Source organism: Phascolarctos cinereus, unplaced genomic scaffold (genome assembly GCF_003287225.1).
Source record: "Phascolarctos cinereus isolate Bilbo 61053 unplaced genomic scaffold, phaCin_HiC Scaffold_4;HRSCAF=312, whole genome shotgun sequence".
NCBI classification, from domain to species: domain Eukaryota; kingdom Metazoa; phylum Chordata; class Mammalia; order Diprotodontia; family Phascolarctidae; genus Phascolarctos; species Phascolarctos cinereus.
In genome coordinates, this window is record NW_027555847.1 from 12,168,487 (window position 1) to 12,195,567 (window position 27,081).

At 41.1% G+C, this 27,081-nt stretch overlaps 1 protein-coding gene across 4 annotated transcripts in view; it reads left to right on the plus strand.

Annotated features, from left to right (window-relative positions):
• The window catches only part of CACNA2D3 (calcium voltage-gated channel auxiliary subunit alpha2delta 3), a 1,023,339-nt gene that overhangs the window by 764,532 nt on the left and 231,726 nt on the right, over positions 1-27,081 (plus strand). The gene's annotated exons all lie outside the window — the stretch shown is intronic.

A 27,081-nucleotide genomic window follows, 5' to 3' on the forward strand; every position in this document is an offset into this window, starting at 1 on the left:
CACAGCATCGTCCTTGAGACAGCAAATCTCCACAAATATTTATTGAATGGCGGAATCAATGGAAGGGTGGATGAGTGGCTAAATCCTGCTCAGCTGCTGCTTACTCTTTCATTTGTTTGGGATAGGAACTTTTAAAGGAGACGATTTCTCTCCTTCCTCTGGGAACCTGCATGTCTGCCCTGGGCAGCAGGCCATGTTGGCTGGGATCCTCCCTGAGGACAGCCCGGAATAGTAGCATCCTTGGCGAGCATGGGCAGGAAGAGAGCACTCCCTCCATTACAAACCTGAGTCACAGAATCCGCCTTAGTCTAAGACATCCCCTTTGATTTCTGCCAAGAAAGACCAGTCATGGAGCACAAAAGGCCAGGCTGAGGAGAGCCAGGAAGCAGGCTTGCAAGAACTCATTCATTCTTCCTTCATGAGCCCCTCTGGCTCTTCTGGCTCTTGTGGCTAGAGCCGAGGCAAAACCTTCACTCAAGCACACAACCAATATTTCTGTCTTTTGTCCAATCTAATCTTCTCCCCAGCTCTGTTTGACTTGATTTCATCCAATATTTGTTTAAAACATGTACAATTGTTGGGTGTGAAGTGTGTAGTGTCTCCAAAGCAGCTCACACATGTGGACTAGCCTCAGAAAGGCTTCTTTGATTTCACGGATCTTGGCAGTGATTCTAAGGTCCTGTTTTGTTACAGATAAGTGTTCTTTTCTCAGTTCATCTCTGGGGTCTTCGCAGCACATAGATTTCCTGCCAATATCTTATGAGTCCAGCTTCCTCCACTCCCTTTTTAAATATAGTAAACATATTAAGAGAAGAAACTTCACAGAATCTCTGAGTTGGTAGGGATCACAGAGATCATCATTAAATTCCACCCCCCCAAATAAAAAAAAAGAATGCTCACTACAACCCTCCTTAAAGTGGTCACCTATCCCTGGCTTGAAGGCCTTTAGTGAAAGGGGAATAATATTGATAATGATAATAGTAATATGAATAATTATGATGTTGATAGCTACCATCTGTATGATAAATAGCACAAATGCTTTGCAAATATTAACTCATTTTATCCTTACAGCAACTTTGGGAGGAAGACAATGATAAGCCTCACTTTAACAGACAAGTAGACAGTCTGAAAGTAGTCAAGAGACGTGCCAAAGGTCACACAGCTTAATAAGTTTCTGAGAAAGGGGTCAAACTCAGGTCTCTCTGACTCTGTTCACCAGCTCTCACTTTAGCAAGGCCAATTCGCTTCTGCATATGTCTCCTCGCCTCCCACTTTCAATCTAGTCTCAATTTGCGTAGTTAGAACTTCTGCCCACTGCTACTTGGTCAGCTCTTTGAGGCTTAACAGGTGCCCTCCATTTCCTCTCCCGTGTGACAGCCCTTCAAATACTGGGATCTGGTTTGCCCTCATCCTTCTCTCCTCCAATCTAAAAAAGAAAAAGACAAAAGCAACCCCCCAAACAACAATGATAACAACAACAAACCCACTTCCTTCAAACAATGCTTACATGATTTGTTTTCAAAATCTTTTAGCATCCTGTGAATGCTCTTCAGCTTTTCACTGGGTTAAATACAGATTGAACACAGTACTCCATCTGATAGGGACAGCTAGGTGGCACAGTGGATAAAGTGCTAGGCCTGGAATTAGGAAGATTCATCTTCTTGAGTTCCAATCTGGCCTCAGACACTTCTTAGCTATATGACCCTGGCAAGTCACTTAACCCTGTTGGCCTCAGTTTCCTTATCTATAAAAAGAGCTGGATAAGGAAATGGCAAACCACTAGAGTATCTTGGCCAAGAAACCCCAAATGGGGTCACTAAGAGTCAGACATGACTGAAACAACTCCAGTCGATGTCTGAGGGGCAGAATTCAATGGAACTCTAAGTTCCATTTTATTTCTGGAAGCTGGGGCCTCTCATAATGCTGCTCCAAGCCCCAGCGTCTTGTTGACCTAGGGACCTTGGGTCTCAAAGATTTTTTTTCTTCTCTATCATCCTCTTGACCCTTGTCAAGTTTTCAGTCCACTCTTACGCCCAGGTGTTTTGTTTCGTTTTGTATTTTTTGGACAATCTTATCATATCTAATCATACCTCACCCACCCTTTCTATGGCTTTGAAATTATTTTGATTCGGATTACAGGTACACTTATGATATTTGATCTTGAAGTTAGCCTGAGAAAAGGTTGCTCAGTAGGTTGACAGACAATGGACCTTTGGATCAGGAAGAACTGGGGTCCAGTTCTAGCTCTTGTATATACTGGCTGTATCCCTCTAGACTTGGCCTTTGACCTTTCAATGCCCCAGACATCTCTCCAAGAGTTGGAGCTGCAGAGCAGTTTTCCTTCAGCATCCTTCCCCCAAGTTGTTTCCTCATAATAACAATAAGATCCCAGGGCTGCCCCCCAGGCCTCCTGCACTCACCCTCCTACTTTTAACAGTCTTAGTGGAGTCCAACAAAATATCGAACGCCTCTAAGATTGTTTTGGATTCTGACCCCAGAGTGTTAGTGATACATCCTAGGTTTCAGTCATCTATAAACTTGGAAAGGCAGTTATGCAACATAGTCTAATTGAATGAATCCCTGAGCCCTGAATATTGAGGTCAATCCTACCCTGGTCATTAACTAGTTGTGTGATCATAAGCAACTTACCAACCTGTTTCCTCTAAGAATTTCAGTTTCTTCATCTGGAAAATGAGGATAATAATAGCAGCTACCTAATAGGGTCATTGTGAGCACAAAATGAAATGATATATGTAAAGCACATTATAATCTTTAAAACATTATTCAAATGCTAATTATTAATGTTTAATCAATCAATAAGTATTTATTAACTGACAACTACGTGCCAGGCATTATGCCAAACTGGAGGAAAATGGACAGAAGTGAAACAGTGACCTCAAGCTGGTTACATCATCAATATGTTCTATTAGCGTGTTAATCGGTACATAAAACTTCAGCAATATGTCCTGAAGGAAGGAGAGTAGACAGGGTGATTCTGCAGTAGATGTCTCCAGCAGGAGGGCCCAGGCAGCTGAGAGCAGCCATGCCCTGGTTCTCCCCACCCCCATGGCAGCACAAGAAGGCACGGGATGTGGGCCAGACCTTATGGAGGACCCTGGGAGGAACAGGCAAGAAATGTGCCCAATCTGGTATTGGTAAACACTGGTAAATACAATGGAGGATCTCAGAAGAGCTCCCACAAATGGCTCTGAATCAGACTTTCAATGTCATTCAGGTTAAATATAATCTGAAATTAGTGCAATTTGTAGTTATTCTTTTCTACCTCCATCATTTGTATAGGTTTGTGCAATTTAATCCCTCCTTTTCTTCCTTCCTTCTTTCCTCTCTCCCTTCCTTCTTTCTTCCTTTCTACCTTTCTCCTTTTCTTCCTCTCTCTCTCTCTCTCTCTCTCTTCTCTCTCTCTCTCTCTCTCTCTCTCTCTCCTTCTGTCCTTCCTTTTCTCTCTCCTTTCTTCCCTGTCTCCTTTCCCATCTCTCTCACTAGTAGGGGCACTCAAGTTTTGGGCACCTCTCTCTGTCTTCCTCTTAGAGAGGAACATAAACCCCAAATCAAGTTCCTGGCACAGGAGCTTTTAGAATATGCATATGGCTAGTCCACCAACAAGACAATTGTCCCAAGGCAATAACCAGAGAGACTGAGGCAATGCCAACTACCAAAACAGTACCAGTAACACATTTTCACCCAAAGGCCCAGGGAAGAAAGAGATTCAGAAGGACCCAATTCAATGTAGTTGGAGTCCTTAGCCCTCACCCACAGTCTGGTGTCCAAGACAGTGTAGCCACTGGCTCCCATGGCTGGAAGGCCAGCTGCGTTCCATTACACCTCTCCTACATAGTCCCCTTGGGCTTGAGTCCCAGGCACCCTGTTTATCAGGGTTTTTGTGCTGGGTGAGCTGGCTGTAAGACCTCACCTGGAATCCTCAATGCAAAATTGCCGTGGCTCTAACTCCCAAGGCTGGTGGGATCATCACCAGTACGTGAAACTGACAAAGACAAATAACCCAGAATAGAAACCAATACCCCCAGGTCCATTTTCCAGAGCCAGAGTAAAAGCAAAAGACAGCAGGAGAAGGAAATCCTTCTCCTCTCACTGCTTCAGCTCACGGCACCCATACTATGGATGAAGTAGTATCTTCGCCCTCTATGCAGAATATGCAGCAGGAAAGACTAAGCAGGAAAGATTATGAACCAGAAAGAAAGGCAGAAAGATATTTTAATAATTTATTATAAAATCATTCAATTATAAAAATTTATAATAGAAGGAAATGCTAATTTTAATTAAAAGTTAATGAATATATCTATGTGTAAATGTATGTCTCCATTTCACCAGTGTTAAAGTTGTGGCCTGTTCTGGCCTGTGCAGACTACATAGCCAGTAAAGGAGGCTACCTCTACCCACAGGGTAGAAAATGCAAAACGCTTCCCCATTAGGCAAAGCCCAGGCAAGCCCCCTTGGGGTACCTCTATGCTACGCTATCTGGACATGCTCCAAAGTCCCCAGTAGCAGGGTCCCAGAATGTAAAGAACAGGAAGTGGTGAATAGTGACCATCCCACTGCTTCTGGTCTAGATCCCGGTTGGAGAGGTCAGAGGGCACCTGTGAGTGATGGCATGAAATTGATGAGCCCCAGCTCTCTGCCAAATAGGGAAAGGAAGGCTTCTGTGGATGAAGCTCCTTTGAATCCAACCCTAAGTAGGCCAAGGGTGGACTGTTTTAGGATTATGATGTGGCAGTCTGTAGCACATACTCTGGCGTCTGATCACTTATTATCTTTTATCACAGTTTTAGGACCATAGCTCTAGAGCTGGAAGGAACCTTAGAGGTCATATTGTCCAAACCCATCATTTTCTAGATGAGGGAAACTGAGGCCAAGATGTGGAGAAATGACTTGCCCAAGGTCACACAAGCAGTAAGAGGCAGAACTAATCCTCATGTCTGTACTACTGCAACAGCTTGCTGGTTGGGTTAGCTACCATAAGCCTCTCCCCACTCCAGTCCGTCTTCCATTTAACCGGCAAAGTGATTTTCCCAAAGCTCAGGTTCAGCCCTTTCCCTGCACCCCTGCCCCCCAATATACTCTACTAGGTCCCTATCACCTTCAGGATCAAACACAAAATCCTCTGGCCTTCAAAGCCCTTCGTAGCCTTGTGCCCTCTCCCCGCCTTTCTCGTGTTCTTACAAGTTATACCTCCCCCCTCCTCATTCCCACGTGCCCTTTGATCTGGTGATGCCAGCCTCCCTGTTCTTCTGACACAATCCTCCATCTCTGGGCTCTGGGCATTTCCTCTGACTGCCCCTGTGCCTGGAATATTCTGCCTCCTCACCTCTCCCTCCCCACTTCTCTGGCTAATACCTCAGCTTCCACAGAAAGCTTTCCCCAATTGCCCTTATTTCTGCTGCCTTTCCTCTGCTGATCATCTCCAAGTTAACCCAAACGTGGCTTTTCCCACCTCCATTGTTTTTATGTTGTCTCCTCTTAGGCTGTTAGCTCCCCAAGGCCAGGGATGGGCTATTACCTTTCTCTATATAATACTTGGCACACAATAGGTGCTTAGTAATTGTTTATTCACTGATTGACTGTCTGACTGACAGAGCTGGGTTTTGACACTCCATCCTCTGACTAGCACCTAGAGGCCACTGAGGGGCTGGTGAATAGACTGCTGGCCCTGGACTCGGGAAGGTCTGGGTTCAAAGCTACCCTCAGATGCTTACTAGATGCATTACCCTGGCAGAGTAAGTTAGACTCTGAGTCCTCATCTACAAAATGAGGATAATGATAAAGGAATAAGGGTCAAATGAGGTGCTGTTTGTAAAGAACTCTGTGAGTTGTTAAGTCCTCTTTAAATGTGGGTAGTATAACTGACTGGAGGGGGCTGTCATGGAAGGCAAGGCTAATACTCCGATGTGTGTCAGCTCTGTCTTGAGAGCAACACAATAACTCATCCTGTCTGTTGTTTTCTTCTCTTCCTCTCCTCCCCTCTCCCTTTCACATATGCCACACACACCCCTACTCCCCCTTTAGTAAAGAAACTTGGACACTAAGGGTTCTCAGGATTCTGAATTATAAAAGATTTTCCTTCCTGTTTTCCTAAGGCACAGCTCTTCACCTATCATGGAACCTTTTGGCCATATAAAGAAGCCCGTGGTCAAGATCTCAGAATAATATTTTTAAAGAAATTGTAATGAAAGAAAATGCTAATTTCAGTTAAAAGTTGATGAGTATATATGTTCATATGTATGTATATGTATGTCTATTTTTCCTTCTCAGTCAATAAGCCTCCTGAAATCTATTCAGGAATCGCCTGGACTCCAGGTTTGGTTAAAAACAATTGGTATAAAGTCATGTCTCTTATGAAAGGCTCTCTTCCTTTCCTCTTTTTTTAAGCCTCTACAATGCAGGGAGGAAAATCTATAGTAGCAGGGCAAAGGGGGCTCCTGGGAGCCTCATACCTAGAAGGAGTCCGCCTGTGGCCCAGGCACACCTGTAATCTTTATGATCTACTGGTCAGTGGTGACCCCACTGCCCCATTATTGATGTGGGCAGCAACCTCCAGACTGAATTAGTCATCTCTCTCTTTCTTTCTCTCTGTCTCTCTCTCTCTCACACAGACACACAGACACACAGACACACAGACACACTCATACACACACACACACACACACACACACACACACACACACACACACACACACGAGTCTTATTTTCCTGTCCCTGTTGGCAGGAGCTCAGGTCCATTTAGCTGCTTTTCAGAGGCTTTCCAGATTTCCATCTGTCTCCTAATTCCTCACCTGCAGATGGGCTCAAGATGAATTAGGCAAGACTAACCATTAGGTGGCGCCCTAGCACTGCCATGGTCAAGACTGCTGCCGGCTGTCAATCTGGGTCTGCTGCTATCTCTTCAATAGCTACAGAGAGGGAGACTCAGCTTAGACCTATTTGGAATATGCCCAGTTTGTGTAGAGGGGGCCAGAGGTGGGGGGTAGTTGAGAGAGACTTGATATTTGATTATTCTCTTTCTAGGAGAGGTCTCTGGTGGACGATGCTGCATGATTCAGGTCCATAAATCAATCCCTTCCAAAATTGCCAAGTGCAGTGAGAGTAACAGCAGACGTGTTCACACTGGAATGCCTGAGAGCCACTTTAATATTCTAATTGGAAAGAAGATGAGTGTGAGGTATTGGGAGGGCATTGAGGGGACTAGAGTGTGGAGTGCTGAGGAATACTCAGGCAAGTCACCTCTGGATTGGTCACAAAGAAGAGGGAAGGGAATAAACATTTATATAGCACGTACTATGTGACAGGCACTGTGGCTCATGCTACATTGGAACAGCAGTTGCACAAATTATCTGTCCTTCACTGGCCCCTTGCTGAGAAAGGCGAGGAGCGGAGTAAACAATGAGATATTGTCAGCAGATATTGATAGGGGTCTTGGCCAGAATTTGCTCCTGGACTAAGCCATGTGAACACCAACTTTGTAGGAGACCGCAAGAAAAGGAGACATCTCCACAGGCTGCAGGGGTGGGTGGGAGAAGGTTACACAAGAGACTGGATTTGAGCTCAAGTCTTCCTGATTCAACTTCCCCATCATAACACTGCCATATGGTTCATGATGGCTGGACCATGGATCAATGGACATGATTATGTCGGGCCCTTAGCCCAAAGCCATTGATTCATTCATTTTACATGTTGTCTCCCCCAATGAGAGTGTGAGCTCTCCAAGAACAGGCAATTTTGTCTTTTCCCTCTGTACTCACACCATTATGTTAACACATAGTCAGTACTTAATAAATGTTTCTTTTCATTTGTACCACAAATGTGTGTCGAACACGAGCAACATGGATATCGTTCTGTGAGGTGCAGAGGAGAATTTAATTACTGGGTCAGACCAGTTCCATCTCCTCTGGGAGTCTGTATTCAACTGAGGGAGATAAGTCATGAACACAAATAGCTATGATATCAGATAGAATGGGAAGAATGCACAGGCCGCATCCCAGCTATTGGAAGACTTCAATGTGTGTGTGTATGTGTATGTGCATGCGTGCGTGTGCGAGTGTGTGTGCAGGAGTGTGTGTGTGTGTGTGTGAGTGGGTGTGCGTGTGCATGAGTGTGTACATGTGCATGCGTGTGTGTGTGTGTGTGTGTGTGTGTGTGTGTGTGTATGTGTGTGTGATTCCCAGAGTCACAGAAGCTTGGAGCTAGAACGGACCTCAGAGGCTAACCAGTGCACCCCAAGAGTGAACAGAAATCTCCTACGTGAGACTTCCTCAACAGGAGGAAATCTCAACTTTGCTTGAAGACCATGAGTGAGGGAAAACATCCTCCTTGCTAAGGCAGTCCACTCCATTCACAGACATCTCTTGCTATCAGAAAGTTTTTCCTCCTAGCCAGCCTCTCCAGGCTGCTTGGGAACCCAACCACTGCCCTTCTTCATGTATCTTCTAGCCAGAATGTGTCAGCTTCTGCCTGCTGTTGCAGGGAGGTCACTTGTGATCAAGAGGATACAGGTAAACTTCAAAGCGAAAAAGCCTTTTGACTTAGGATCTCTGGGGAAAAGGGAAGGAAAATGCCTGGAGAAAAGTCTTGGCTTACAGGCTCAGATATCTAAAGCTTGAAGAGATCAGATCACCAAATCCATTCCCCTCATTTTGACAGATGAAGACATCGAGACCCAGAGAGGTTAAGGGACTTGAGGTTAAGTGAGATTAGCATACACAAAGTGCTTAAAGCAGTAAAGAAAAGCTAACTGCTGTTGTTATTACTATTACTCAAAGTTGCACAACTGCTAAGTATCTAAGGCAGGATTTGAACCCACGTCTTTCTAAGTCCAAATTCAACATCATTCTATTATGCTACATCACCTCTCTGTGGGAAAGCTTCAGGTGTGAAATCAGTCTTCTCCAGTTGATTCTAGCCTCCAACCAAGAAAATGAGTACCTTCGAGGCTTATTATGCAAATATTTGCTGGGTAACTTGGGAAAGACTTGAAATTGCTGTTAGATGTCCATCAACTTTGGTTAACTGGAGTTTCCTACATGACCTGCTCCGGCTTTGCCCCCAGTCACCTAGTCTCCATGGAAGATCCCATCCCACCTGGGCAGCGACAATACAGTCTTGGCCACTTTTCCTTTGCTGCTCTAGGCCCCCAACAGCTATGGCATCTGTTTGCTACAGACCCTGCCTATATGTAATATCCACACATGTGCTTCAAAGCACAGGAAGCAGTGGCTTTATGTTGTTAATTTAGCTGAGGGTGGGGTCCCTTAAGGAAATTTGGTTTGGAAGGAGCATGGGAGAGTTGATTTCTTTATTGTTTGGCAGAAGCGTTTCACTATCCAGGATCTGGTGAGGAGGCCGAATTTCTGTAGGACACACACTGACCTCTGGGTTTCTTCTGTTAATCTCCTTTCTGGGCCTGTACCTGAGACTGTCTGTGTGCCATCACCTATGATGAATTAGCATGCCTAACCTCATCAAAATGTAATTCCATGCTTTATGTTGAATAATGATCTTCTACAACTTTCAATAGATTTGTTTCAAGCCCCCTCGCCTCCTGGGGCCTGGGAGCCTCAGCTGCTCTAGTAGCCTCGGTTCAAGAATGCAAGCAATGATGCAAGGCTCAGACTGGAGCCCTGTTTTCTATCACTGGGAGATGTCATCTCATTGATCAAGCACTTCTCTCCTAACGCGAGCCCATCTTTATGTAATTTCAAGATCCCTCGCAACAGGGGTAAAGATTACACCGGAAACAGAGGCTCAGGGCTTTGAGCAAAACACTCCCTTGCTCCCTCATGCCCTAGGGAAGCCACTAAGTCTTAATTAACACAGTGGCCAGCTGGATAATGGCAAGCTCACACGCACACGCAGACACACACACACACACACACACACACACACACACACACACACAAACAGATCAGTATGAGGATGGAGGAGGCAAGCAGCATCTTCCATTTCAGATCCATAGATTCTGCTAGGAACAGAGACACATGTGGGCCCTGGTAAAACAGCAGTGGCCTCCAGAAGTGGGGTTAGGCTCCAACTATGAGCCTACCTCTCATTTCTGTCTCTCATTTCTGTCTCTCTCTGTTTCTGTCTCTCTGTCCCTCTGTCTCTCTCTGTCTCTCTGTCTTTTTCTCTATTTTCCATCTCTCTCTCCTTTCCCTTTGTGTCTCTGGTCAGCTCAGAGGCCCAGTTAACCTTAGCTCACCCTTCATATGATCAAAGAGTCATCTTTAGTTAGAGCAGACAGTAGAATTGTGCAAGATTTTGCCCAGTGCACAAGCTTCTCCAGTTCATTGAATCACCAAAGAACACAGTTATTTGCATACCAGGGATGATTCTTACTGGAGTTCACATTAAAAAAAAAAAAAAGCAACAGTGCATCTGAATCCCTATGAGAGCATTAAATTGCTATCTAATTAGCAGTCCCAAATTACATATATTTAGAAGATAATTAAAGGTTGGAAGGCTGTTGAAATAACTAGTTGTACATGTAAATGAATCACTGAAAATTTGTTAGCAATGTGGGGAGCTGTCTTTTCTTCCTTATTACCCCATTTGAAGTTAGGTAGGAACAACCCCATGGGTTTAAGTCTGGTAGCATTAAGATAAAGGCAGATGGTTTTAATGATTTCTACCCAAAGCCTCAAATAATTATAAGCAGCTGTCAGTTTTACATAATCACCAAATGATAAGGTCCTCAGGAGGTGACTAGAATCCCACAGGCTAAGGGGTTCACTGGGTAAAGAGCCCCAGCTCTCACCCCACTATTCAATGCCCTCCTTCTGACACTATGTACAAACTGGAGGTATGGCCTCACTAACTATGTTCTTAATGTGGATGTAGCAAATGGGAATATTGTAGAGTCTGTGACCAGAAACAAAGGTCAGCTGCTCATTTGCCAAAACAGATGAATGACAGAATCACAGATCCAGAGGCAGAAAGGGTTTCAGAAGGTATCTATCCACCCCCACCCCCATCTTACAGATAAGGGAACTGAGGTTAAGAGAATTTCCCAGGGTCACACAGATAGAAAGGGTCCAAAGGGGAATTTCTATCTGGGTCTTCCTGACTCCAGTTTCAATGGTATATTCACTACACTGTATATGATTAATTCATAACCAGCCTGTTCCTCTAGAATCCATCCTCACAATATCAAGAGAAATAGAGGCAGAACCCCAGCACTTGTGAACATTCCTCCTGTAGATGATTTATGAGAGTGCAAGAATGGGGGTCAGAGTCATCCTATATTTAAAGATAGAAGGGACCTAGAGTTTATCTAGTCCAACCCCTTATTTTACAGATGAGGAAACTGAAGCCCAGAGAGGTTAAGCAAATTGCTCAGGGCCACACAGATGATGCATAAAACAGCCAGGATTTGAAATCAGGATCTTGGACTCTAAATCCAGTCTTCTTTCCAAAGGACAAGAAAGCATGTATGGATTGTGATATGCATTAATGCCAGTGTTGGCCATGGGGTCAGGACTGTGTCTTGTGTTCCTAATCTATTCCACTGATCTACCACTCTATTTCTTAGGCAGTACCAAATAATTTTGATGTTTGCTGCTTTATAATATAGTTTTAGCTCTTGTATGGCTAGCCTACCTTCCTTTGCATTTTTCATTTATTCCCTTCATATTCTTGAACTTTTGTTCTTCCAGATGAATTTTTTTTAATATTTTCTAGATCTACAAAATATATTTTTTTAGTGGTTTGATTGGTATTGTACTGAATAAGTAAATTAATTTAGGTAGAATTCTCATTTTCATTATATTAGCTTGGTCTTACCACGAGCAACTGATATTTTTCCAGTTGTTTAGATCTGACGTTATTTGTGTGAGAAGTGTTTTGTAATTATTTTCTAATAGTTTTTGGGTTTGTCTTGGCAAGTAGACTCCCAAATATTTTATATTGTTTACAGTTATTTTGAATGATATTTATCTTTCTACCTTTTCTTGTCGAGCTTTGTTGTAATACAGAAATGCTGATGATTTATGTGATTTTTTTATATCCTGCAACTTTGCTAAAGTTGTTATTTCAAGCAGCTTTTTTTAGTTGATTCTCTAAGTATACCATCATATCATCTGCAAAGAATGACAGTTTTATTTCCTCACTGTCCAGTCTAATTCTTTCCATTTCTTTTTCTTCTCTTATTGCTAAAGTTAACATTTATAATACAATATTGAACAATAGTGGTGATAATGAGCATCCTTATTTCACCACTAATTTTATTGGGAGGACTTCTGGTTTATTCCCATTAAAGATAATGTTTGCTGGTGGTTTTAGGTAGGTAGTACTTATCATTTTAAGGAAAGTTCCATTTCTTCCTATATTCTCTAGGGTTTTTAATAGCAATGGGTGCTGTATTTTGTCAAAAGATTTTTCTGCATCTATTGGCATAATTGTATAATTTCTTTTGGTTTTGTTTTTGATATGGTCGATTATGTTAATAATTTTCCTAATGAGCCAGCCCTGCATTCCTGGTATAAATCCTACCTGGTCATAGTGTATTATCCTCATGATAAATTGCTGTAATCTCTTTGCTAATATTTTACTTTAAAAATTTGCATCAATATTCATTAGGGAAATTGGTCTATAATTTTCTTTTTCTCTTTAACTCTTCCTAGTTTAGGTATCAGCACCAAATTTGTGTCATAAAAGGAATTTGGTAGGACTCCTTCAACTATTTTCCCAATTAGTTTATATAGTCCTGGAATTAATTATTCTTTAAATGTTTGGTAAAATTTACTTGTAAATCCATCTGACCCTGGAGATTTTTTTATCTTAGGGAGTTCATTGATGGTTTGTTAAATTTCTTTTTCTAAAATGGGGTAACAAATATTTTATTTCCTCTTCTGTTAAACTGGGCAATTTATACGTTTATAAATGTTCATCCATTTCACTTAGGTTGTCAGACTTATTGGCATATGATTGGGCAAAATAGCTCCTAATTATTACTTTAATTTCTTCTTCATTGTTAGTGAATTCACCTTTTTCATTTTTTTATGCTGGTAATTTGATTTTCTTTTATTTTTTTTAAACCAAATTAACCAATGGTTTGTCTATTTTATTGCTTTTTTTATAAAACCAGCTTTAGTTTTATTTATTAGTTCAATAGTTTTCTTGCTTTCAATTTTATTAATCTCTCCTTTGATTTTCAGAATTTCTAATTTGTATTTAATTTGGAATTTTTAAATTTGGTCTTTTTCTAGCTTTTTAAAATCTCATGCCCAATTAATTAATCTGTTCTTTCTCTATTTTATTTATGTAAGCATTTAGCTACATAAAATTTTTCCTAGGTACTGCTTTGGCTGTAGCACATAAAATTCGTATCTTGTCTCATTGTTGTCATTCTCTTTAATGAAGTTAATGATTATTTCTATGATGTGTTGTTTGACCAACTTATTCTTTAGGATTAGATTATTTAGTTTCCAATTAAATTTTAATGTATTTTTCCATGGCCCTTTATGACATAATTTTTATTGCATCATGATCTGAAAAGAATGTGTCTAATCTTTCTGCATTTCTGCATTTGATTGGGAAGGTTTTATGCCCTAATACATGATAAATTTTTGAGTAGGTGCCATGTACTGCTGAAAAAAAAGATATATTTTTTTCTGTCCCCATTCAATTTTCTTCAGAGGTCTATCATATCTATTTTTTTTTCCTTAAAATTCTATTCACCTCGGGGGCAGCTAGGTGGCGCAGTGGATAGAGCACCGGCCCTGAACTCAGGAGGACCTGAGTTCAAATCCGGCCTCAGACCAAACACTTGACACTTACTAGCTACGTGACCCTGGGCAAGTCACTTAACCCCAATTGCCTAAAAAATAAAATAAAATAAAATAAAAAATAAAATTCTATTCACCTGCTTAACTTCTTTCTTGTTTGTTTTGTGACTAGATAAATCTAAGGAGGGTGGTTGAGGTTCCCACTAGTAGAGTTTTGCTCTCTATTTTTTCCTGTAACTCACTGAACTTCTCCTTTAAGAATTTGGATGCTATACCACTCAGTATATACATGTTTAGTATTGCTATTACTTCATTGTCTATGGTACCTTTTAGCAAGATGTAGTTTCCTTCCTTATATCCTAATTATATTTATTTTTGTTTTTGGTTTGTCTGAGGTCAGGATTGCTGTCCCTGCTTTTTTTTTTTAACTTCAGCTGAATTACGATATATTCTTCTCCAGCCTTTTACCTTTACTCTGTGTGTATCTCTCTGCTTCAAATGTGTTACTTATAAACAACATATTGTAGGATTCTGGTTTTTGATCCACTCTGCTATTGGCTTTCATTTTATAGGAGAGTTCATTCCATTCACATTCATAGTTATGCTTACTATGTATTTCCCTCCATCCTATTTTCCCCCTTTTTATACTTTTCTTTCTCCTTTCACCATGTCCCTCCTCACCAGTATTTTGCTTCTGACCACTGCCTCCCCCAACCTGCCCTCTCTTTTATCAACCCCTTTTCTTTCCCCTTTCCCTTCCTACTTTGCTATAGGATAAGATAGATTTCTCTTCCCAACTGTGTGTACGTTATTCCCTCTTTGAGGCAAATCTTATAAGAGTAAGATTCAAACAATGCTCACCCCTTCCTTCTTTCTCTTTGCTGTAATAGCTCTTTCATACCTCTTCATGTGATATGATTTACCCCATTTTACCTCTCCCTTTCTTTTTCCCCCAGTACAATCCTTTTTTTCACCTCTTAATTATTATTTTTTAAAAATTATCATATCAAAATAAACTCATATTCACACTCTGTAAGTATACCCCTTCTGACTGCCCTAATAGAGATAAAATTCTTAAGAGTTACAGGTATCATCTTCCCAGGTAAGGATGTAAATAGTTTAACCTTATGGAATACCATGTTTGTTTGTTTGTTTCCTATTTACCTTTTTATGCTTCTCTTGAGTCTTATATTTGAAGATCAAATTTTCTCTTCAGCTCTGGTCTTTTCATCAGGAAAGTTTGAAAGTCCCCTATTGCATTGAATATCCATTTTTTCCCCTGAAAGATTATGCTCAATTTTTCTGGGTAGTTGATTGCTGGTTGTAATCCAAGCTCTTTTACCTTCCAGAATATTATATTCTAAGCTCTTGGATACTTTAAAGTAGAAGCTGCTAAGTCCAGTGGAATCCTGACTAGGGCTCATTGATATTTGAATTATTTCTTTCTGGCTGCTTGCAATATTTTCTCCTTGACTTAAGAGTTCTGGAGTTTGGCTACAATATTCCTTGGAGTTTTTATTTTGTTATCTCTTTCAGAGTTGATTGATGGATTCTTTCAATGACTATTTTACCCTTCGGTTCTAGGATATCAGGGCAGTTTTCCTTGATAATTTCTTAAAAAGATGCTTTCCAGGTTCTTTTTTTTTTGACCATGACTTTCCCTTAGTCCAATAATTCTTAAATTATCTCTCCTGGATTTATTTTCCAGGACACTTATTTTTACATTTTCTTCTACTTTTTTTCATTCTTTTGATTTTGTCTGACTGATTCTTGATGACTCATAGAGTCATTAGCTTCTGCTTGCCCAATTCTTATTTTTAAGGAATTATTTTTTTCCTTCCATTTTTGTATCTCCTTTTCCATTTGGCCAATTCTATTTTTTAAGGAATTGTTTTCTTCAGCCAATTTTTGTGCTTGCTTTTCCAAACTGTTGACTCTTTTATTTTCACAATTCTCTTACTTACCTCTCATTTATTTTCCCAATTTTTCTTCTACCTCACTTACTTGTTTTTTAAAATACTTTCTGAGCTCTTCCAAGAGGACTTTTTGGTCTTAAGACCAATTCATACATTCCTTTGTCACTTCGCAAATAGGCATTTTGACATTTTTGTCTTCTTCCGAATTTGTGTATTGATCTTTCCTGTCACTATAGTAGTTTTCCATGATCAGAGCTCTTTTTTGTTGCTGTCCTTTTTCAATCATTTAAAAAAGTTGAGCTCTGCTCCTGGGGTACAGCGGGTATTGTTCCAATAGTGGCCTGGCCTAGTTGCACCTGTTGTGCCCTAGGTTCCAGAGCTGGTAGTTTGACTGCTGCACTGGGTCTGGAGGCCTCACAGCTGGCCTGCTGAGCCATAACTGTGGTGCCTCAGTTCCTGATCTGTGCTGTGGCTAAGAGCTTCCCGTTGTTTTGCCCAGACACTGTATCCAAGTGAGACAGACATTTTGTGAAGTCCTTCTAAGTTAGCTTGGGCTAGAAAATCGTTTCACTCCATCTTTTTCCGGATTCTGTCACTACAGAATTCATTTAGAGGCTTGATTTAACATAATTTCTGAGGGAAATTGGGGAAAGCTCAATCAACTTCCTGGCTTCTCTATGCCATCTTGGCCCCCCCTACCCCCCACTTAATGAATCTTAAAATATTATCCCCATCCCTTAATGTATTATCACTTTCCAATGTCAACCAATTCAACTCCTTTCTAGTCTCTACTCTAAGATGTCTTATCTTCCCTTTATCCTCTGCCTACTCTTCTCTTGCTACACACCAGCCCTATATTAATCCCACCACCTGCCTCTCAGCTAATATTCATGTTCTGATGAAGAAATCCGGAGGGAATCATGAAACCATGCTGACTGGGTCCACTGCAGATTTATGTCACCTAAGATACACTTGGCCCTCACCACAACAAGGCAGTTCTTTGATTCCTCCTTAATTAATCCCCCATTGCATTCCGCACAGAAGCTGTTTCAAACCTTTTCTTTCCTCAAGGCTTCCACATTTCCCTTCCCTCCATCTTCTCAGATGTAGATCTTATCTCTTACCACATCACTGTGATTACTGAGGCCATTCCAGATGAATTCCCTCTTCTCTTCTTCACTTCTTCTCAAAACCTCTCAGTATCCACCCTCTCCTCTCTCTTCCTTGTCTCTTATAAGGGTGTCTTCTCTTTATTACAGTTAACACTGCCATAGGTGCCTTTGATCCCATCTCATCCTGTCTTCTGCAGTAGATTATCTGTGCTATCATCTTCTCTCTTTGTCTCTGTCTCCTCACTCTCTCTGTGTCCTTGCTATCTATGTCTCTTTATCTCTTTCTTTGTCTCTTTCTCTCTGTCTCTCTGTTCCTTATCATCAAACACTCCCTATCTACTGGTATCTTCCTTACTGCCTTCACACATATCCAAAATCTCCCCCTTCTTCAAAAATGCTTTCCTAGATTCAACTATCCCCTTAAGTAAGCAAATGTCTTATATATATCCTCTCTTCCTTAGTCAGTCTCCTAAAAAAGGTGTTCACACTTGTCACCACCTTCACAGCCTCTTCATTCACTCTCCCACCCTCTGCAGTTCAGCTTCTGACCCCATCACTGAACTGACATGGCTCTCTTCAAAATGATCAATACTCTTTCATGTACACGATTTGATTGTCCTTTCTCAGTTCTCACACTTCTTGACCTCTTCTGCATTTGACACTCTTGAGAACTCTCTATAGGTTCCAGGATCTTTTCTTCTCTTCAGGTTTTCAGGACACTCCTCTTGTCTTGTTCCCTTCCCACCTGTCTGAGTACATCTTCTCAGTCTCCTTTTCTAGCTCATCACCCACATGATCCATGTCTTGTGCCCCACCTGTTGGTGTTCCCAAGGTTCTGTCTTGGCTCTCTTATCTTTTTAACCTCTCTGTCTCTTGGTGATCTCATCAACTTTCATGGGTTTAACTAATGTCTCTATATTAATGATTCCCAGATCCAGCCCTGGTCCCTCTGCCAAGTTTTTATTTCAAACTGAGTGTCCCTCAGGCCTATCAATGTCAACAGTTAAAAAACATATCAGATTCACCCTCTATCAAATTTTCCTATTTCTTTGGAGGATGTCTGCATTCTAGGTGAAGTTCCAAGTTTATGACTTCTGTATTTATTTTTCTGGACTCTCCCTCAAGCAATGAATGAATTAGCAAACATTTACCAAGTGTTTACTGTGTGTCAAGTATCATGATTGGTATTAGGGATTCAAATTCAAAGAAGAAAATGATCCCTATTCCTAATGAGCTTACAAGCCCCATCAATTGTCAAATCTTGCTGTTTCTATCATCACATATCATGAATATATGCCTTGATTTCCACTCACATACCTACCCTCATCAGTCCTCATCACTTCTTTGCTAGACTACTGCAATAGCCTCCTAGTGACTCTCTAATACTCAAGACCCATCCTTCTCTAAGCCATGCTTCACCCACCTGCAAAAATAATTTTCCTAAAGCATAGATCTGACCATGTGGCTCCCCTGCTCATTAAACTCCTTGTTGTTTGTAGGGTCAAGTATAAAACTTCAGTGACTTTTAAAAGCCTTTCACAACTTGGCCCCAAACTTTCTTCCCACTTCATTATATCTTCCACCCTTAACCCCATTACCTACTGTAGAACTCAGCCAAATTTTCCTTCTCGCTGTTCGCATACAGCCCTCTTCTCCCAATGCTTGGCTTTAGCAGAAATAGTTAATTTTTATCTTTGTAGTTCATGGTGACTGATATAGAATAGATAAGAAATCCTTGTTGATCCATTACTTTGTAACTCGAAAGCAGGAGATATTTGATACTTTTTCTTTGTATCTCCAGCACTTGGCAAAGTTCCTGGCACATAGTAAGTGCTTAATAAATGCTTATTGATTGGGTGAGTTAGCAATAGAAATGGAACTAGGAATTAAGGTTGGGTGATAAGTATCATCAATAAGACTGAGTGAATGCAGTCTCATTACCTTCTGTTCAGATATGCAGAGATCATGCCTCACATCCTGGCCAGCAGTTCACCAAGGGCTCTAGCCATTTGCCATCTGACAGGTACCAATATCTTCCTTGACCTTTCAACATCTTTCTCTGAGAAGAAACATCATATAAATCCTTCTATTGCTATTGCAAAGGGAGCAACAATTGACTGAGCAGTGGCTTCTTTTATGGATCCCGTCATTCCCCAGACTAAAATTCTCTTCCTTGATCACCCTTTGATTATGTATGCTGTCTCCTCCATGACAGCATTAACTCCTTCAGGGTAGAGACTGTTTGGCTTTTGTAATTATATCTTTAAGTATCTAGCACAGTGTTTAACATGAAATGACTCCTTATGCATGTGTGTTTTTCCCATTCATATTAATTAATTAATTAATTCACGCATCCACCCATTTTTTATCATAGTTACGATATGCTAGACAGTAGTCTGGGAGCTGACAGATGACTCAAAATAAGTCTTTCTTGACTTAGCTAAGCAGAAAGCTGCATCCTGTCCTTACCTACCCCTATGTGCTCTGCCTCTACCACCTCGCCAGAGTCCTGTTCCTCCTTGGTCATTAAGGTTGCATGCCTCCCACTGAGTGGCATGCTTGCACCAGTGGCCTTTCTTTAAGTTGCAACTAGAAAGTTCATGGAATGGCAGAATCTGAGCATTAGTTACAATGGCCCAGAAATCCAAAATGAATATCTATGTCAACTATTACTGAGGAATTCCTGGGTTAAAGTCTTCAATCTTACACCTTCCCTACAAGACTCCCTTGGGGAGAGGAAGTGACTTTTGGTAAACAAGTAGATGTTGCATGGTCTAAACTTTTGCTCTTATGAGTGTATTCTTGGACCAGGAAACTCTGGGAATCCAGGGGCTATAAGACCCCAATATACAAAGAGGCCTGGTTGTTAAAAAAAAGTAAAAAACAATAGTTGTGTTTCTTCAACTAAACCGATTACCAAGTCAGCCTCCCAGAACGTGATTGGGACCTCACCCTGGCTTACAACCAACTTTCCACCCCCATTGTTTATGAACCTCCACAACTCAAATAATAAGACCCCACCTTTAAGAGGACACTGATTAAGATAAAGGTCATCCTGTTTTTCAAAGCTGGATGTTAATTGTTGCTATTTTTTTAATCCCCAAGCTATTTTAGTTTTAAAGTGATCAAAAGGGTTTTATAATAATACTAAGGGTGTACCTAGAACTTTTCATCTTTGAGACACTTAAAAACACTAATTAATAAGAACATTAGGACTTTTTCAAGGGAGGAAAAGTCTATCGCCTCAACATGCCCCTTTCTCTCATCTGCCTTCCTTCTTACCCAGGGTTTTGACATAACATTCACATTAGATTTCTCTACTGCGTGACTCTTTGGACCTCTCTTCTTCATGCACTAGTTTTCTTTCCCAGATCTGTCTCTTTTTCCCTCTAAAGACATTTATTTTGCTGTGTATATTGCTAGGAAAGGGAAGTACTGGAGGAGGATGAGGGGTCCACAAACATCAAGAGTGACCTCATTCTTTCTGTGGAATTCCAAGTCATGTTCAGACCCTTAGAGTGTCTGAAAGAGGATTTCAGAGTGAAGTTTGATAAGAAATATGATTATATACATCTCCTGATCCCTTGTTTGGCCATTCTAGGTCAGATGCAAGGATGGGCTAGCAATATGAACTTCACAACTGATGGAGATGATTCTAACTGCCGGAGAATCTTAGAACTCAGCCTGGATGAGGCCTCAGAGGTCATCCAGTCCAATTGCTTTATTTAATAAAGCAAATAGAGGCTTATGGTGCTGAAGTGATTGGCCCAATATTGCAATTTTGTATATTTTCTGTTTATGTAAAATGGGCACGATAATAGCACCTATTTCAAAGGTCTGTCATGAGTATCAAACAGGACTTTTTCAAAGTGCTTTGCAAACCTCAAAATGCTATTTGAATATTAGTCTTATTGCTGTGATTAACTATTAGTTCTGTATATACTTACCCATGCATTTGCTGTCTCCTCTGATAGAAAAACTCCTTAAGAATAGGGATTGTTCCCAGTGGATAGAGCACCAGCCCTGAAGTCAAGAGGACCTGCATTCAAATCTGGTCTCAGACTAAACACTTGACACTCACTAGCTGTGTGACCCTGGGCAAGTCACTTAACCCCTATTGCCTAACCAAAATAAAAAAGAATAGGGATTGTTTCATTTCTCCTTTGCCTAACACAGTGCCTGGCACACAGTTGGGGCATATTAAATGCTTGTTGATTGGTCGATTGACTGATAACTCAACTTCTCCACATCCAGATCCTTGAGTTGACACATATCTTTTCCTTGAATGTAACTACCTCACCTTCCTTGTTCCTCTCTCACGTCCTAGTCAAGTCTGTTGATTGAGCTTTTCTCCCTAGGCTCCTCCTCAACCTCCCAGCTAAGCTATCCACTTCTGGCTTCCTACACCTAAATCCCATCCTGGCCGCTGGCTCCATTTCCTCCGTGGATGTTCACTTTTGTTGTTGGGCTGATGGAATATGCTTCAGATTTGCACCATCTCCTCTCAGATAGGCATTCCCTGAAGCTCAGTAATTTTTCTTTAGAAAACGTCTTCATTTTTTAGAAGCCATCTCATTTTCTCACCTTCAATCAAGTTCTGAGCCCCACTTGGCTCCTCCTCTCTCTCAGCAGGTAGCCTAGCAGCCAAATTTAACCTGCACATGGTGGCCATGTAGTGGAAAGCTTGGCAAACAGCAAAGACTGGAACAGAAGAACACCAAGATCAAAAAGCGAAGACGTGAGGCTCAAGTCAGAGTTCTTCCCCTTCAACATTGCCTTAGCTTAGGCAGTTTTCTTTGTGTTGCTTAGCCTCAGTTTCATCATCTGCAAAATGGGGTAAATAAATACCTCATTGTAGGGAGCTGATATGAAGAATTGTAGAGATTATGATTTTACTTTTTCTTCTCTGCTGCATAGTGTTTCCCTCTCTTCAGTCTTCCTCTCCTAGTACTCTTCTGGCTCAGAGGAAACAATGGTCTTCTTTCTTCGTTTATTCTATCTCTCCACTATTGATGTCCTTTATCCCATTTCCCCCTCCACATTTCTCTTGGACCTCGCTCCATCAATTTTTGATTGTATCCCAGCAGATAAAGCAGTACTTGGAGTTAGGAAGACCTGGGTTCAAAATCCCCCTCAGATAAAAGCTGTGTGAACCTAAGCAAATCATTGTAATCTCCCTGCCTTATTTTCCTCATACATAAAATGAGGAGTTTGTGAAGACCCTTTGTCCTCTAAGGTCCCTTCAGACTTTAAATCTATCATCTCATGACCCCCTTTTCTCTTAGACATTCCCTTTCTTTCCACTGATCCTTACCCCAAAAAAGAGGTTGAGGTCTCTTCTATCTTTGAAACATCTTCCTTCAATGAAATTTCCATACCCCCTCCCTGAACCTTGCCTTCCTTCATAGCCAGACTCATCCCAAAACCAGTGATCTCCACATGATATTGCCATTTCTTTGATACCCCACTGATTTTCTTCTTTGGTCAGGCTGGGCATTAGTCTCTTAAAGGACCCCAGTGACACTCAATTAAATGTAAAGGGCTTTTCTTGATTTCTGTTCTTTTTTGTTTTGATGCGTTTGCTACATTTCCTTTTTGCATTCCTCTCATAGTTAGGCTTTCATAGCAGTTTTCTCATGGTCCTCTTTCTGCCTCTTGGAAAAATCCTCCTTTGACTCCACTGACTGTGTCTTTGTCCTCCTGCCCTTCAAATATTGACATTGCCAGGGTTTTTTTTTTCTTATCCCCTTTCTGCACTGTAAGATCCTTGGGGGATTCTTTGATCCAGTACCACTATTTGAACTCTGACCGCTGTTGGAGTGACTCAAATCTCTGTATCTAGACACAACCACTCTCCTATTGCTAGAATACAATCTGACTGGAAAGTTTCCACCATCATCTCAACTCAAGCTACCTAAAAGAGAAAGTACCACCTCCTTGTTTGATGCCAGGCTTGGAAATTTCCTAAGTATCTTTGACTATTGCTTCTTCCTTATCTTCAAATGTTGAGCGCTTTCATTTTTACTTATGAAATGTTCCTTTGTTTCCTCCCACTTCATTCACAGGAATCCCACTCTAGTTCACACCCTCATTAGCTCTTACCTGGAATGCTATGAAAGCCACTAACTTGGTCTCCTTGTCTCCTTTATTGTCTCTCTGCAATCCATAGTACTCATTACAGAAAAAAAAAAAGTCTCCCTAGGAAGGCTAATTCCAGTAAGAAATAAAGACAGTGAAGATAGAGAACCTAGCTGTGATCTTGCCTCTCTGTGGCCCCAAATCCTTCAATCACTCCCTATTATCTAATGAATGGAGTCCAATTCCTTTTTTTTCCCTAATTTTCAAGTCATATCTTGATTTGGTTCCAAGGTACGTTTCCAGGCTCAGTTTATCCTACTTTTCTTTTCTCCCCCCTGAATTTAATTACTAAAAATTATAGCTACACCATCTAAACTACGATCAGACCAAAGTCACCACTTATGGCTATATTGCATTAGAACCTTTTCCTTGAGCATGACTCCTCAATTTTTCCATCTCCATTGTATTTCCTCCACCTTGCATACAAGTTTCAGCAAATTTAGCCTTGAGGTATGAAAAAATTCCTGACAATCCGAACCGAGCAACATGGAACATGCTTGCTTGGGCTGTAGTGGCCTCCCTCTCATTGGAGGCTTTCATGCAAAGGCTAGATGGCCAATTGTTGAGTCTCTTATAAAAGGATGAGATGCCCAACAGGGTCTCTAACAACTCTGAAGTTCTATGGTTTGGGGTATTGTGTGCATCCTTCCCCTAGCTCTACATAATTCTTATCCATCCTTCAAGAATGCATCTAACTCATAAATTTGCTCTGAGATCAAATGAAATAATATTTGTAAAGCACTTAGCACCATGCCTGGAACATAATAGGTGCTTTATAAGTGCTTTGTACTTTTCCTTCCCTTCCCTTCTCTTCCTTTCCCAGATCAGATTAGCTTATAGCCGCCTGTTTCACAGCACCTTAACTGATTCTCCCAGCTGGAAAGAGTAGCTCCCTTTTATGAACTTATATTAAAAGTTGGTTTAAGTTCATTGAAATTGTCATCATACTCTACTTTGCATGGTAGCAATTTGTGTATGTTGTATCCATCTACTTGAGCAGAGAGCTCAGCTCTAATCCATCTTCCCTAGTACTGAGCACAGTGCCAGGCACACAGTTGCTACTCAATAATTGTTCATTGAAGCAAGGAATTATGATTATTTGTATGTGGGCTCCCACTGCTGGCTTCCTCTAATTTCTTATCATGGTTTGAAAATGAAGACATGGTTTTAAGGTATGAAACTCTATATGCACCAGGTTCAGCCTTGCTAGATTCTATTGATGAGGAAAGAGTTTGAGTGGTGTCCTAATACCTTTTATTCAGGATTATGAGATTAAAGAAATATAGATTTAGTTTTGGAAGGGATGTTAGAGGCCTTCAACCCCAACGCCCTCATTTTAAAGACAGGAGAACTAAAGCCCAAAGAACTTAGTGACTTCATAGACTTAGAGCTGAAAAGACTCTCATAGGTCATTGAGTTCATTTTGTAAATAAGGAAACTGAGGCTAAGATAGTTGAAGGAATTTGGTCAAGGTCACACAGATCGTAAGCCCCTGAGGCAGGGTTCAAACTCCAGTCTTCCTGATTTCCAGTCCAATGCTCTAACCACTTACTTTTGGGCGAGCAGTATTCTAAGAGGTTCATCCCAGAAGCCTTGCCAACATGTGACATTTCCAGGCTCAGTTTATCCTACTTTTCTTTTCTCCCCCCTGAGGGGGGAGAATGTCCCATGGGGGACATTTAGTCAGGAGTGAAGGGAGTCACAACCTGAATGGGAGGCAAGCATAACCCCATAAATGAAGTCAGAGATTCTTGAAGTACTTACTGAAAAGCAGGTGTAACACATGTGCCTTATCTTCCCTAGTAGCTTGAGAGTCCCTTGAGGACAGGCACCATGCCTTTCATGCCTCCATGTTCTTGGCACTATCCAACATAGCATTTTGCTACTATCAAGCATTGAGTAAATGTTTGTTGAATGAACTTAGGTACAATCTTGCTAGAAGTCAGAGGGCTGGACTGCGTGACCCTTTAATCTGTTGGAACTAGCTAGGCTGAAGGGATCATTGACTTACAGCTGGAAAGGATTCTGTAATTCAGCTAATCTACTGCACCGCTTACCAAAAAAGAAAAAAAAAAAGCTGAGGTTAGAAAACTAAGTCCCAGAGAAAGTAAGCAATTTTCCTAATTTCACACAGGTCAGATTGTAACACTGTGCTTTGAACTCAGGTTGTCTGGCTCCAAAGCCATCACTTTTTCCACTGTACTTTGTGGGAGAAATCAGCACGCAAAAACTCATGTCTAAGTTCTTTTAGTTTGTCTCTGGGTCAGTCTTCAGTCTTAGTGTATTCTTGCCTCCAATCAGTCCTTCTTAGGGTAGGATACTCTCATCCAAAGGTGGCCTTGACTTCTAGTTCTCCTGGTCTTGTGTCTGTTCCTGTCTTGGCTCCCAACTCACATGGAAGCTTAGGCTGTTATTGTCCCATAAGTCCCTCTGCCCAGTCCTCATGGCCAATCTGCTCTGGATGACCATAGCTTCTGGGAGATCTGTTTTCTTTCCTTGTCTGGAGTGCATCTGATGACCCAAAAGAGACCACCCTTCTGCTGCTAGAAAGCCAAAGATCAAGTCAAATCCTGGTTGACTATGAGATGACCTAGTCCCACTCCTTCAGTAAGGATTAAATAGGGGCCAGTAAGGTCTCTCACAATATAGCATGAAATCCTGAGGGTGATGTTTCTTGTGGAAGAAGCAGCCTAGCAACATCTGAGCCAGCCTGAGAAAATGGGTATATCATAGGGCATAGAACACTAGACCTGATCTCAGGAGGCCTGGGTTTGAATTTTATTCCAGACACTTACTAGCTGTCTGACCTTGGGCATCATCAGTGAAGCAAAGATGCCTAAATTGTAGAGCTAATATTTCCCCTTATCCCAGCCTCATAGGGCTGCCATGAGGCCCAGATAAAGCCCTGGATGTAAAGAGCTTTACAAAATGCAGTGATCTATGTCAGGACATTATTACTATACTCTGTTCCAGATTTACCAGTGTGACTCATTACCCTGACCTCCAATGTTCTGCTTTGCACTGATTCATAAATTCAGAACTAGCAGGGACCTTAGAAGTCATCTAGTTCTATTATATCATTTTACAGATGAGAAAACTGAGGCCCAGAGAGATGTAGGGGCTTGCACTAGGCTAAATCAGCCTTAAACCAGGACTAAGCAATTTATCACCTTATTAATTTAATGAAAACATGAGTAATGTTTCCACAATAAAGCATGGAAATCTTATTTCAACATGTTCCCACCCTATCTCATGTTTTGTTTTTAAATTACATGGTGATTTCTCCCAAGTGTTCAGTAGAGGGCAGAATTTCCTACCATATAAACACCCCCACATTCAGTGCAGTGAAACCCAGGAGAGTTACTTATTGAAGATGGCAGAATCACAGGGCCCCCTGACTTCAGGATTATTTAGTCATGTGGGCACACACAGAGACACAAATCTAGTATGATTCATAAATGTTTCCTTTTTGCTCATAAAATGTCATTGTCCAATTGGAGTACCTGTGAGTCCCAAGGCCCAAACCATCACTACTCTGCTCAAACAATGTCTTAGAAGAAGACATCTTTGGCCTGATGACAGGGGCAACTTTAGTGTCTCTGTGGAAATCTTGAGATCTACTGTTATCCTTCTAGCCAGGGACAGTTGGGTAGGAAACTGGAAAACTGCCAAGAGTGAGGAGTAGAGATATGAGTTAATATCAATATGGCACTTGAAGGTTTGCAAAGTGCTTTTATGTTATCTCATTTGTCTCTGTCACAATGACATCATGAGGTAGGTGACATTATTATCCCTGTTTTATTGATAAGTAAAATAGGGTGCAGCATATTTAAATGATATGGCCAGGGTCACATGGCTAATGTTTCTCTAGAAGAGTTTGACAAATCTTTCTGACTCCAAGGCTACTACATTATCTATAATGCCTCCTATACGAAATAATTACATCTTTGTGTGATTCCATAACTTCTTATAGAGGAGTTGGATTTTCAAGGTATTGAGGCGGGGGAGAGAAGAGAATTCTCCTTAATAGGCAAAGCTTTCCCTTCTAGCTAGAATTTGGAGAGAAAATATGAAAATCCATCTATCTATCCATCCATCTATCTATCTATCTATCTATCTATCTATCTATCTATCTATCTATCTATCTATCTATCTGTCTGTCTG